This window comes from Nuphar pumila, chromosome 6 (assembly GCF_984573655.1).
Source record: "Nuphar pumila chromosome 6, dmNupPumi1.hap1.1, whole genome shotgun sequence".
NCBI classification, from domain to species: domain Eukaryota; kingdom Viridiplantae; phylum Streptophyta; class Magnoliopsida; order Nymphaeales; family Nymphaeaceae; genus Nuphar; species Nuphar pumila.
Genome location: NC_143254.1, coordinates 123,307,136 through 123,321,251, shown reverse-complemented (window position 1 = coordinate 123,321,251; position 14,116 = coordinate 123,307,136). Strand labels below are relative to the sequence as shown.

At 37.1% G+C, this 14,116-nt stretch overlaps 1 pseudogene across 1 annotated transcript; it reads left to right on the top strand.

The window, feature by feature from the left end:
* The first annotated feature begins 1,211 nt into the window (after positions 1–1,211).
* On the top strand, positions 1,212–4,338 carry LOC149836009 (BTB/POZ domain-containing protein At1g63850 pseudogene; annotated as a pseudogene). The gene is made up of 2 exons (XR_016432452.1): positions 1,212–2,195; positions 3,015–4,338. The product of XR_016432452.1 is annotated as a BTB/POZ domain-containing protein At1g63850 pseudogene (transcript).
* Positions 4,339–14,116: the final 9,778 nt, after the last annotated feature.

Sequence of the window (14,116 nt, the reverse complement as noted above, 5' to 3'; positions counted from 1 at the left end):
TAAAAATGAAAAAAAGAGACATTTGTAAGTAATAGTGACATATATATACCAAAACCCGTAATGTCAAATGGGTAGATCATTGAACGATGATCGGACGAGCCTTGCACGCCAATTTTGTGCAAAAAAGGTGCATTAGTGGCGGTCAGGAGCGGCTTTAATGCTCTGAGAGGAAAAAACCTTTTAGTGATGGTTGTGACCACTGCTAAAAGTCCTTTTCAATCTAAAATAGAAGCATCACGGATGATCAATGCGTAATCAGTGGCAGATAATCATCTGATTATGTTGGACGATTCATGTTTATATATATATATATATAAGAACTGCTGTGTGAATCATGATTTTCATGATTTTTTTGTTCTTTTCTCCTAAATCTATCTGTATGTATGTGATCTACCTGGTTTTATAATGACCAGCTCTTGAATCATGGGTTTATGATGCATAAACAAGATTTTTCAAAGCTTTAAAATCAACTGCTCATAGTTTTCATGAATATTCAAGCATTTAATTAAAAATCATATTTTTCATCAAAATCCTGCCAAATTTACCATACATAGTTGGATTTGCAAAAAAAAAAGTTGAAAATTCGCATATTTATAGTTACCGTATTCTAGTTCTCATATTTCAGTAATAGTGTTTTACTAAATACACTATCAGTCATTCTCTGTAATCACATGGAATGACTAAAACTCACGGTCGACATCTACACCGCATAATTATGATGTCTAAGAAGTGTATTGTTATAATCTAATTGTTCGTACCATCCAACCATCCCGTGAAGAATCTGATCAGTCCGACTTATCATTGTCGACCAAAGCAAAAAAATGAGGCAGGTTCGAGGGTCTTGGGATCATGTGCACCAGTCTCAAACTATTTACCTCATTAAGGTAATAATTCGCTTTACCATTGTTAAGACTCCCCACGAGTTATCTTCACATAGAAAATGCCACCAAGAAAGATTCAGTTGAGGTCATTCTGGTTATTTCAGTATAACCAACATCAATAACAATTCACCTTTATGTTTAGAAAACAGACCCCTTTCAGGCATGTGCCATGTTCAGAGGAAGGGGTCGTATGGTCTTGGTCAGAGAGAATGGAATAGGCATCTAATTGAACAGTGGCACCATGCCCCACCATTCCCATCCATCCACTGCATCCTTTTTTGGTCACTTGGCACAAGACAAACCCCATTCCCCTGACCATTATTCCTCTCCATGGCAGCTCATCTCAAAGGCCAAGCCCACCCTCCCCATGCCACTAAGCACAAACGCAGGACGAGGAGGGATGCTACCTTCTCCACCACCACCGCTGCCTCACCCTCCCTCCCCTCCCCAGCCTCATCCTACTCTGCACCAACACCAAGGAAGGAGCCACCATCGGTCTCTCCGGACGACTCCTGGTGCTGTGCTCCTCCTCATCGCCGCACCACCACCACCCACCGCACCACCACCATCAATAGTATCACACACCCATCACCAGACCAGAGATACCAACAACTAGAAACCAACGAAATCTCCACATTTGTTAGGCAGAGTTTCAATCCAGACCGGCCCTACGCTTCCCCATTTCGAGTTAGAGCCTCTCCTGGACAAATCTCTCCCATCATGTTGTCTTCTTCCTCCTACCCTTCCAGCTACAGCAAATTCAACTCCGCGCTCAGTGCGGGCCTCCTCAATCCCATGTCTCCCCCTCCTTCCATCGACAAGACTCGATCGAGCCCCACCCTCTTCGAGATGATGACCAACGAGCCAGATTACCACTCCAGAAACCAAACCCCCTCTGCTACCACCAGTAACGCAGCTACCAACGCTGGGAAACCGCCTCCCCACGGCATGACCATCCAGGAGAAGCACCTCCTGATGCAGGAGAGGGTGAGTGAAATACTGAGCAGCTCGAGCCCCTGCAACCGATTCAACGACGCCGGATCGAGCGACGTCAAGCTCACGCTGAGCTCCAAGGACGGGTTCGGCGTCTCTGTGAACGTCCACCGCCACATCCTCGTTGCACACAGCCAGTTTTTCGCCTCGAAGCTCTCCGAGAGTTGGTCGAAGCAGCAGAGGTCGCTCCCCCACCTCGTGGAGATCTCCGACTGTGAAGATGTGGAGGTGTATCTGGAGACACTGCGCCTCATGTACTGCGATGACCTCAAGAAGAGATTCATGAAGGAGGATGTCTCCAAAGTCCTGGAGATTTTGAAGGTTAGAGCGAGCCTCTCTCTCTCTCTCTCTCTCGATATATTCTCATTCAATGCTTGTCTTGGAATTTCTCTTTTTGTTGCAAATGATTCTAGACATTGTTGACTCCATACTGTGTTATATTGTGAAATTCACGTGTGTAACTACCCCTGTTTCATCATGTTCTTTTTCCTTATTCACTATTATTTTTGGGGAAGACCTGTTCTCCATATTGTTAGTATGGACCGAAGGCAAAATCTGTTTTAGTGATTGTTCCTAGCAACTTCTATTATTTGTTAAATTCATTGACGGTTCATCTACCATATCCAAGTTTCATGACTATGTCATAGTCAAAGTGGTCCTCTCTGTTCTCCTGTTTGATTGAAGCCAGAATTTGTATGTCATAAAATGAAGTTAAGCATCCATTGGTTCTGCATTTTCACTTCGGTTACTGGATGAAATGGGGCGGGAAGTGAGCTAAGTGGCTGATACTACTAGAAAGATTCTTTTTTGGCTGATGGGTATTGTAACTGGTATTTCTGTCATCGGTTTAATGAGCATTTTCTTGGAAGGCTCATATTTCTGATTGCAATCTTCCCTACAACAAATCAGATGAACCAAACTCTAGTCATGAAAGAGTAAGAACTCAACATGACGTCAAATCTAGGAGGAGTCAGATTTTTTTGAGTTTTTACTCTTCTGCCAAGATCCTAACCCATTTCATAAGAGGTGGATATTCAATCAACACAGTCACAATGCATATGCATAATACTGGTATTAGTTTTTTTCTCAACGAATGATAGATCATTTCACTGGCCCTGAATTTTTTTATCCTCTGTTTAGGTATCTGCAGCAATAGCGTTCGATGTGGGTATTTTAGCATGTCTAGAGTACTTAGAAGCAGCACCATGGGCCGAAGATGAAGAAGAGAAAGTGGCAACTCTACTGTCTCAGTTACAGCTTGATAGCACTAGTGCTGCAGGGGAAGTGTTAAAGAGGGTATCTATAGAAACTCCGGTATCTTCTGAGGAAGAGATAGTAGTGAGACTCTTAGACGTAGTGCTTCAAGGCAAAGATGAGAAGGCTAGAAAGGAGATGAAAGGATTGGTGTCTAAGATGCTAAGGGAGAATTCTTCTCATCACAGTACCAACAGCACCAATCTTCTTGATGTCAGCAAGGAATCACTGTATGCTGCCTGTAACTCTTGCCTAGACCTACTCTTCCACAATTTCACAAAGGCGACACAAGTGGGATTCCTGGATAAGAGTAACCACCAAGAAAGAGGTGCAGTTGTGAATGAGATTTCTCGGCAATCCGACAATCTCAATTGGGTGTTGGAGATCTTGATTGATCGACAAATAGCTGAGGATTTTGCTAAGATATGGGCAAGTCAAACTGAACTTGCAGAGTTGCATGCCATGGTCCCAGCAATGTATAGGTACGAGGTGAGCAGGCTGACTGCTAGGCTGTGTGTTGGAATTGGGAAGGGTCAGATTTTGGCACCCAAGGAGGTGAGGAGCTTATTGTTGCAGACATGGCTTGAGCCTCTCTACAATGATTTTGGGTGGATGAGGAGGGGTTGCAAATCGATGGATCGGAATGTGGTCGAGGAGGGGCTCAGTCAGACAATCCTTACATTGTCACTCTCTCAACAACAGACAATTCTGCTGAACTGGTTCAATCGATTCTCGAATTCTGGTGATGAATGTCCGAACATTCAGAGAGCCTTTGAGGTGTGGTGGAGGAGGGCTTTCTGGAAAAGGACCCTTGTTTCCGATAGGCGAATGCAGCTACAGATTGCAACAATGAGGGTTTATGAAAATGGTGGATGAATGACTTTCCTGTTGGTTTAAGATCTGTAGCTGGATTACTTGGAAGAAAACTTTTATTGGAGAATTCTTTATTGATGACCCGAAGATCTCTGGATTATTGTGTTGGCTTGTTAGTGATGGGAGAAAAAACGGTAAACAGATGAGGGTGAGAAGAAAGGACAACGATTGAGACATCTAATATAAATGATAACAACTTGAGTTCAAAAGAATATGCCTTGGTGATAAACCATGACAGATATTCTAAAAGAATAGGGGAGTGGTTGTATGGTTGATTGGTTGATATCGTGACGAAGATAATGAATTACTTTGTTTTTCTTTTCTTTTTTTCATATTGACGCAGGTGAAGATGCTTGTTTTTGGATGTATATTGTGAATTGTTGTATCCAGATATAGTTTGATTTCTAATCAATTATTCTTTTTTCTTTGTTGTGTTTCTGATAATCTCTCTCTCTCTCTCTCTCTCTCTTTTATTTGTTTTGGCTTTTGTTCTTGTTCAGTTCATGGGTTCAACATTTTGTTGATCTTCATGAGTGGTAATGTTGAATTACTTTCGTCTCTCTCTCTCTCTCTCTCTCTCTCTCTCTCTCTATATATATATATATATATATATATATATATATATATATATATATATATATATATACACGAAAATGTGTAGGTGCATGCGTCCATCGCACACGGGATGAACGTTCTGCATGAGGTTCCACCAAATAACACCTTTAGCAGCAACAAAAGTCATCGCTAAAGGTCCCATACCTTTAACAGGGACACTGCTGAGACTTTTAGCGGCAACAAAAGTCACCGTTAAAGGTATGGGATATTTAGCGTCAGCGAAAGTTGGTTTTGGTCATGTTCGAAAGTGATCATGCACCTAGGCACTCCTCTATATATATGGCCAATGAGAATCAATTGCTTGGATAGGTCATTTAAGGATTTGTGTACAACGTTCCCCCAACAGCTTTTTTTCCCTGGAAAGCAAATCCGACCCCAACCCCAATCACCACCCACCCACACACCCAACAGGAAGCGTTTTGGGGGCTCCCTTTTCATGAGGAAAGAGAGTCCCGCGTTTGCGTTGCCAGGGTGGGCCCTATAGAAACACATTGTGTCTTGTGATGCAAACACACCTTTAGTTTGAGCCTCCTCGCATTTTTTGAAATAGGGAGGTGGAGATTCAGGTGGGACCCGTCCAACCGCCCACTTGGCAAGTGGATAAGATGGTTGGGCTCAGACAACTGTAAGTATAACAAAGATGCAACGCTTTTGTGTCATTCTTGCTACCAGAGGATAATAGCCATATTGACAAATATCGCCAGATTTATTAAAATCTCGTAAGAAATTATCTGAAAGTAAAAACGACAATTTCTTGCGATATTTTCAAAATGTCATGATTTTTTCATCAAAACATAAATATCGTTATGTAAATGTGATAGTTACGTTTTCTTTAATGGCTATTTATCGTGAAAAAAAATCAAATTCTTGCAGGTTTTTTGATTGCTGATATTTTGCCGTTTTTAACTTTTATACTATGAGTATGCCATCATCCTCGAGCCTTGATCCATCTACATGGGCTAGTCAGTTCCATTGCTAAGTTGCTTTTGATTTGAATTTTGAAAATGAGAGAAATATGGTGTCTTCCTATTTTTTACATTAGTAATATATATGTATATATTTCTCATATGTAGAAATGCGGCTCTCAATTCCAATTCCACTTACATGTCCCACGCAAGAGAACCATCATCATGGATTTGCAATTGCAATGGGGCATGCCTATTAATTAATTCTGCATATGGTTGGATGGTCCTACCATAATGGTATGGTCTCATGCGAGCCTATATAAAAATGGCCAAATGCCAACCAATATGTTACACCAATAATGCTTAAATGTTCCCTCTGCATCATAACAGATGTGGCCCATTAAGCTAACTATTCTAACATTAGTTTGTAAATCAAGAATTGTCTTGTGCTCCATAGTTACCACGATGAAAATAAAGTCCAGGGCATTGGAGAGTAAAGCCTATTGGATGTGGCCCGGACATAAAGAAATATTCAAGTGGCCCAAACTCCACTGTCATTTCACTTCTACTGCTCTACACTTCAACTGAATATAGTCACTGAAAAATAAGTGGAAACTATTAAAAAATTCTCAACACAATTCAATCTCGCTATGACAAAAGGTACAACACGGGACAATCAGCACGTTTTGGAAACGTTACACAGCTCGCTGATGAATATCAGGTCATGTTAAGAACAAAATGTGACAAAAATAAGGGATCTGAAATGTCCGAATCTCCATGGAGATACAAGGCATAGTCACAAATCTCATTAAGGGGGGGGGGGTAGAAATATTGTAAAAAAATATTTTTTTCAGAAAAAATACAGCATATATATGTGGGTTAATCTAATATTAAACTAGTTGTAATTCAATTATATTAAAAATGATTAAAATACTTTTAAAAGTGATTTTTTGAAAAATATATGGTTACTTTTTTAGGTCAAAAAGGTAAATTTGATTGACTCATAAAGTTACTCGTTTGAAAAAGGTGTTTGACTATTCAATGCCCTTCAAGTTCAAAAGATTGTAATGACCAAACAATTAACCATGCATTTTTTAAAAGTACATTTCTTTTAAGAGTATTTTAATCATTTTTATAAGATTGAATCTTTCTAATGTTAAACACAACTAGTTTAATGTTATATATATATATATAGAAAGAGAGAGAGAAAGAGAGAGAAAATGGTTTTTTACTCTTAAGACCCTTCAAAAATAATAGTTTCTAGTATTTTATACTATATATAAACCATTAGATGTGTTAGATGTGTTTTATCATTATTTACTCAATAAAAAAACATATTTCATAATTAAACATTTTTTATCATATAGATATTTTAAAGAGGTAAAAAAAGTAATAGTTGATATTGTACTAAAATTTATGGATAAAACACACATTTTTACATCAAATCAATTCAAGAAAAAACTTGTTTTATAATTATAAATAAGCAATGATAAACACATCTATATATATATATATGTGGGTGAATCTAATATTAAACTAGTTGTAATTCAATTATATTAAAATGATTAAAATACTTTTAAAAGTGATTTTTTGAAAAATATATGGTTACTTTTTTAAGTCAAAAAGGTAAATTTGATTGATTCATAAAGTTACTCCTTTGAAAAAGGTGTTTGACTATTCAATGCCCTTCAAGTTCAAAAGATTCTAATGACCAAACAATTAACCATGCATTTTTTTAAAAGTACCTTTCTTTTAAGAGTATTTTAATCATTTTTATAAGAGTGATGTTAAACACAACTAGTTTAATGCTATATTATATATATAGAGAGAGAGAGAGGAAAAAAATGGTTTTCTTTATGTTACTCTTAAGACCCTTCAAAAATCATAGTTTCAAATAAACCATTAAATGTGTTAGATGTGTTTTATCATTATTTACTCAATAAAAAACATGTTTCATAATTAAACCTTTTTTTTATCATATATATATTTTGAAGAGGCAAAAAAAAGTAATAGTTGATATTGTACTAAAATTTATGGATAAAACACACATTTTTACATCAAATCAATTCAAAACAAAACTTGTTTTATAATTATAAATAAGCGATGATAAACACATCTAATAGATTAGATCTAACAAAAAAATACCTAAAACTATCATTTTTGGAGGATCCTAATGGTGACCTAACAAAAAAAGGGCATGATAATCTGCATATGCTTTAGGTTCTTAGTGATGAGTAGGTGTGCCTAACCAGTGCTAACAATTGTGACCATTGGATCTGAATACGATCCAACGGCGACAAAAAGGACTGTTTAATGCTTCTTTTTTACCTAACCCCATGCCCTCCTCCTCTCTGCACCCGTCCCTCTCCCTCGAGCCCTCTTTCCTCTCTGCAACCCTCCCTCTTTGCTGATTTTTCAGCTTGATTTTTAGTTGTTTTTTTGTTTGATTATGATCTCAGTCGTTAGGGTTTCAAATTATTTAAGTTCAGGGTTAGGGTTTCAAGTAGTTTTGTTTACTTATATTCCCCTGTTTGCATGTCTTCTCTTTCTACATACTCTCCACTCACTAAGAATCCATGCATGCAGCTTCTGAAAAAGTGCGGAGGGAAGGAAGGCACAGGCCTTGTTGTCTCCGAGCAGGTACGGTCAGCGATAGAAGTTTTAAAGCTTTGTAAAATGTTTCTTCGTTTGGAACATTGCTTTCCTTCGTATTCTACCAATTAAGCAACTGTTGTTTAGGCTATATGATGTCTTTGTTTTTTCACGTCATTGTTTTCAATGATTTTTTTTCTCAATGAACATAAATTTTTTAAATTAGGTTATGCGATCAATGACGATTACAATGTCTAGTACAAAAAGATAGGCATCAAAGAAGAAGATCGAACTTAAACAAAAACAAAAATGGAAGAGTTGGTTCTGAATCATAGGCTAAATTGGTGAGGACTACTGAATGATGTTTCTCCTTGATAGAATACCAAAGGCTATCAGATATGGAAATAAGGAAATCAAGCATGGTAGTTTGGATCATATGGCAAACTATGTCACATGGGTACGTTGACACACGGGTATGGGTACGGGGACACATGGGTATGACAATTTCAAAAAGTAAGGGTACCAGGACACAACTATATATACAAGAGAGTTTGGGTCTAAATTAAGTATTGGATCCTTACTAGGATGCATATCAAAAATATAAAAAAAAAGTTTGTAAAGGGGTGACTAATTTTTGTAAAGAAGAAGAGGGGAAGGTCCATATCAGAATAAAAATTGTAAATTGGGAGGGGGTGGCTGTAATTTTTGGTAAGAAGGAGAAAGGGAATGGAATTTTGTTTTTAATAAAAAGGTAGGTCTCTCTCTCTCTAGCAGATTTGAAGAAGAAGAAGCAGTTTTCCCTCTCTCGACAGTGTAAGGTATGCCCTCTCTCTCACTCTTTTATCGGTTCTCTCACTATGTCTCTCTCTTCTTCTTCCCTTTTCTTCTCTTCCTCTTCCTCGTCTTCTTTCATCTTTTTCTTCCTTCTCTTCCTCTTTTTTTTTTCTTCGTTTTCCTTATCTTCCTCTTTTTTTTTTTCTTCTACCTTCTCCTCCTCTTCCTTTTTCTTCTTCTTCGTCATCCTCTTCCTTTTTCTTCTTCCTCCTTTCATCGACATAAAAAAAAATAATTTCGGTCAGGGTTGGACCTGAACCGATCCAAAAAAACATGTACCAGTGCTACGTCTGGTACCCGTGTCAAGTTGTGTCAACATGGCTACGTCTGCTCAATAGTCGTGTCTATGTGACAGATTGCAAAATAAAGAAAACGTATTCATGGTTTAATAACTCCCTCCATAACACTACAAGAAAAATGTGTATTAGCGACAACCGCTATTTGTCGCTAAGCCATCACAAATTCCGTCGCTAACGTGTTTAGCGATGGATTAGCGTTGGATATAGGCCGTCGCATATTCCTAGTCGCTAAATTATGATGAAATTTATTTGTTGTCAGTTCATCGCTAATTAGCGATGGCTTATGTCCATCGCTAATTTACGACAAACTGGCGATGGATTATATCCGGATATAATCCGTTGCTAGCTTTTGGTCGGCAAGTTAGCGACGGATTAGCGACGAATCACAGTCCATCGCAAACCATCGCTTGATAGAAATTAGCGACGGCTTGGCGACGAAAATAACCCATCGCTAATGTTAAAAAAAAATTGAATTACGAAACTCAAGAAAAATTTCTCGTAATACAATTCATATAACCTGCTTATAGAAAACAAAATATATATACAGGTGAAACAAAAGTAACACAGGTTCTAAGTTAAATAATAAAATACAGTCTTTGCCAAGTTATAATTAATTACAAGTACGTCAAACAAATTAAATACATGAAACTAATCATCGTCAAAATTTGAGGCATCATCCTCTTCATTTTCTCGATCTACCCTTTCCTCCATACCTCAGTCTGCTCATATATGTTCTAAGGCAATCAAAAAACTTTATATGTGATTCAATCATGCTCATATGTGTTCTAAGGCAGTCAAAAAACTTTATATGTGATTCAATCATGCTCATATGTATTCTAAGGCAGTAAAAGAACTTTATATGTGATTCAGTTATGCTCATATGTGTTCTAAGGCAGTAAAAAAACTTTATATGTGATTTAATCATGCTCATATGTGTTCTAAGGTAGTAAAAAAACTTTATATGTGATTCTATCATGCTCATATGTGTTTTAAGGCAGTCAAAAAACTTGTATATTGATTCATTTAAGCTCATGTGTTCCAAGGCAGTAAAAAAACTTTATATGTGATTCTATCATGCTCATATCTGTTCTAAGGCAGTCAAAAACTTTATATATGATTTAAACATGCTCATATGTGTTCTAAGGCAGTAAAAGAACTTTATATGTGATTCAGTTATGCTCATATGTGTTCCAAGGCAGTAAAAAAACTTTATATGTGATTTAGTCATGATCATATGTGTTCTAAGGCAGTAAAAAAACTTTATATGTGATTCTATCATGCTCATATGTGTTCTAAGGCAGTCAAAAAACTTGTATATTGATTCATTAATGCTCATATGTGTTCTAATGCAGTAAAAAAACTTTATATGTGATTCTATCATGCTCATATGTGTTCTAAGGCAATCAAAAAACTTGTATATTGATTCATTAATGCTCATATGTGTTCTAAGGCAGTAAAAAAACTTTATATGTGATTCTATCATGCTCATATTTATTCTAAGGCAGTCAAAAAACTTTATATGTGATTCAATCATGCTCATATGTGTTCTAAGGCAGTAAAAAAACTTTATATGTGTTTCAGTTATGCTCATATGTGTTCTAAGGCAGTAAAAAAACTTTATATGTAATTTAATCATGCTCATATGTGTTCTAAGGCAGTAAAAAAACTTTATATGTGATTCTATCATGCTCATATGTGTTCTAAGGCAGTCAAAAAACTTGTATATTGATTCATTCATGCTCATATGTGTTCTAAGGCAGTAAAAAAACTTTATATGTGATTCTATCATGCTCATACCTGTTCTAAGGCAGTAAAAAAACTTTATATGTGATTCAATCATGCTCATATGTGTTCTAAGGCAGTCAAAAAACTTTATATGTGATTCAATCATGCTCATATGTGTTCTAAGGCAGTAAAAGAACTTTATATGTGATTAAGTTATGCTCATATGTGTTCTAAGGCAGTCAAAAAACTTTATATGTGATTTAATTATGCTCATATATGTTCTAAGGCAGTAAAAAAACCTGTATATTGATTCATTCATGCTCATATATGTTCTAAGGCAGTAAAAAAACCTGTATATTGATTCATTCATGCTCATATGTGTTCTAAGGCAGTAAAAAAACTTTATATGTGATTCTATCTGGCTCATATGTGTTCTAAAGCAGTAAAAAAACTTGTATATTGATTCATTCATGCTCATATGTGTTTTAAGGCAGTAAAAAAGCTTGCATATTGATTCAATCATGCCCATATGTGTTCTAAGGCAGTATAAAAACTTTATATGTGATTTAATCATGCTCATATGTGTTCTAAGGCAATAAAAAACTTTATATGTGATTCAATCATGCTCATATGTGTTCTAAGGCAGTAAAAAACTTTATATGTGATTCAATCATGCTCATATGCATTCTAACTACTTACTCTAATCTAACTGATGTGAAAATCAGACTTGGCAGTAATTAAAACTAACTAATTAGAAATTTAAAAAAAATGATAACTCACAATTCCTAAATTGACTAAATTAAACTACTTAACTAAAAACGATAATTAAATTAAAATAACTATTTCTAATATGATTGATAAAAAGTAATTTCTGAAAATCAATATTAATTTTAAGTAACTAATAAGAACAATAAATAACTCTAATCTATTCAGCTGAATTAAAAGAATTAAAATAAATAAAGATTTCTACTACCGATTTCTAATTTAAGCTAGTAATTAAATGAAAACTAATTAAAGTTAATAACATTTGATTATTCATTATATTCTACTATTTGAGAGCATCAATTTTGATAAAAAAATACATCGAATATCAAATAACAACCATCAAGCATCAAACATCGAATGTGTAGGAATGCTATTTTCTCTTTTTAAGACTAAGAAGCCCAAAAATCAAATATTCATCAAGTGAACACCTTTTCAAACCAACCAAACAACAAAATTGGAAGAACCCAAATTCACAATCCAAGAATCAAAACACAGGCAAGATTCTATTATCTGACCTTCCCATCCATGTAAAAGCAGCAACATTTATGTCAGAAAAAATACCAGAGAGAAACGGTGAAAGGAGCTACCGCTGGGCCTGTTGCAGGAAAAAAAAATGTGAAAGGAGCTCCCGCCGGCGTGCGCAAGAACACCAGAGAGGAAGGGGGCGATCGCCGGAGAGAGGGAGGGGACAGGGAAGGAGGCGATGGGTCGCCGAGCTCGGAGGCCACCAGTAGCTTCAGTCGTCGGCTTCCGCAAGGAAGGGGGCCGGAGACAAGAGGCGGAGCAAAGGAGGGGGCGGTCGACAGCCGGAGAGAGGGAGGAAGGGGGCGGCAGCCGAAGAGAGGGAGGGGGTGGTCAACGGAGAGTAGAAGGGGGGCGATCGCCGGAGAGTGGGAGGAAGGGGGCGGTAGCCGGAGAGTGGGAGGGGGCGGTCGATGGAGAGCGGCGCAGGTGAGAGAGGAACAGATCGATTTTGTGCCCTAGATAGGTGTTTTACATCGATATTTAGCGACGGTAGGCGATGGAAAAATTCTATCGCTACTCCATCGCTACCTAGCGAGCACAATTAGCGATGAAATATTTTCGTCGCAAACGCCATCGCTAAACTAGCGACGGAAAAAAATCGTCGCCACATCCGTCACTTACGTGCAACGATTTTTGCGACATAATTTTTCTGTCGTGAATTCATCGCTAATTAGCGACGAATTTGGCGATGGAATTTTTTCTGTCGCTAAGTTCGTAAATATTTCAAGTGTTTACGACAGATGATTTTCTCTCGCTAATCCATCGCAACTTTGCATCAGAAAAAATCCGTCGCAAAGTTTCGTCATTAATTAGCATTTTTCTTGTAGTGTAACCTAAACTCTTAGTTATGAAGGATCGGAGTACCTGATGTGTGCAAATGATAGGAAGAACAACAGACCTTCTTCAGGAGGGGGTTTGCTTCTCAGATTTGCATATGTTTTTTGAGTAAGCCCTCTCCCTCTTTTAAGAAAGAGATTGAGGTTGTCGGTTTTCACCTTCCCGGATAGTCGTTACCCAGCTCATGTGGGACTTGTCAATTTTCTCTCTGAAGAGAGAAAATCGGTAAACAATTTCACCATGAAGCTTATCCAAATGAAGCACGTTCAAATGTGCTTCATTTGGATAAGGCTCTCTACTGGGTGGTTTCACGCGTTGGAGAGAGAGTGGGCCCACCTCTCTCCTCAACGCATGAAATCCTGCGTGAAACATGGACACTATGGTCATATATGACCAATATTTTCTACTTGGCCATGCAAAACTAATCACGATGCAAGATTTTACCTCCCACTATTGAAGTATTTCACTTGCATCAATATTCCTTAAATGAGTTATACACTTTAGTTACTCATCCAGCCATATGTCTTATCAGACATATCTTAATCTCATACAGGAAACATGTTTCAAGAACATTTCCTCTGATATGCCCTTTGTTAAAGGATCAACAATCATATTAGATGTAGGTAAGTAGCTGACTTTGATTTTATTTCTTTCAATCGTATCATAAATATAATGGTACTTTACTATTATATGTTTACTTTTAAAATTGTTCGCTTCACTCTTCATAAGAGAGATGGTAGCTTGGTTATCACAATAAATTTAAACTGACCCGTTGGTTATATCCTGCTTCAAAACATTAATGAAGCGGCTTATCCAAATGACAAAAGTGGCAGCTGCATTGCATGTAATATATTATACTTTCTAAGTATGCTGAGCTACACAACCTTTTTTCTTATAAGACCAAGAAACGGCTCCTCCTCCAAGGAGAACATATCAAGAAGTGAATTTACTATTATCAATGTTGCCTCAAAAGTCAGCATCAAAATACCTAGTTAATTCTAAAGCATCAACTTGAAAA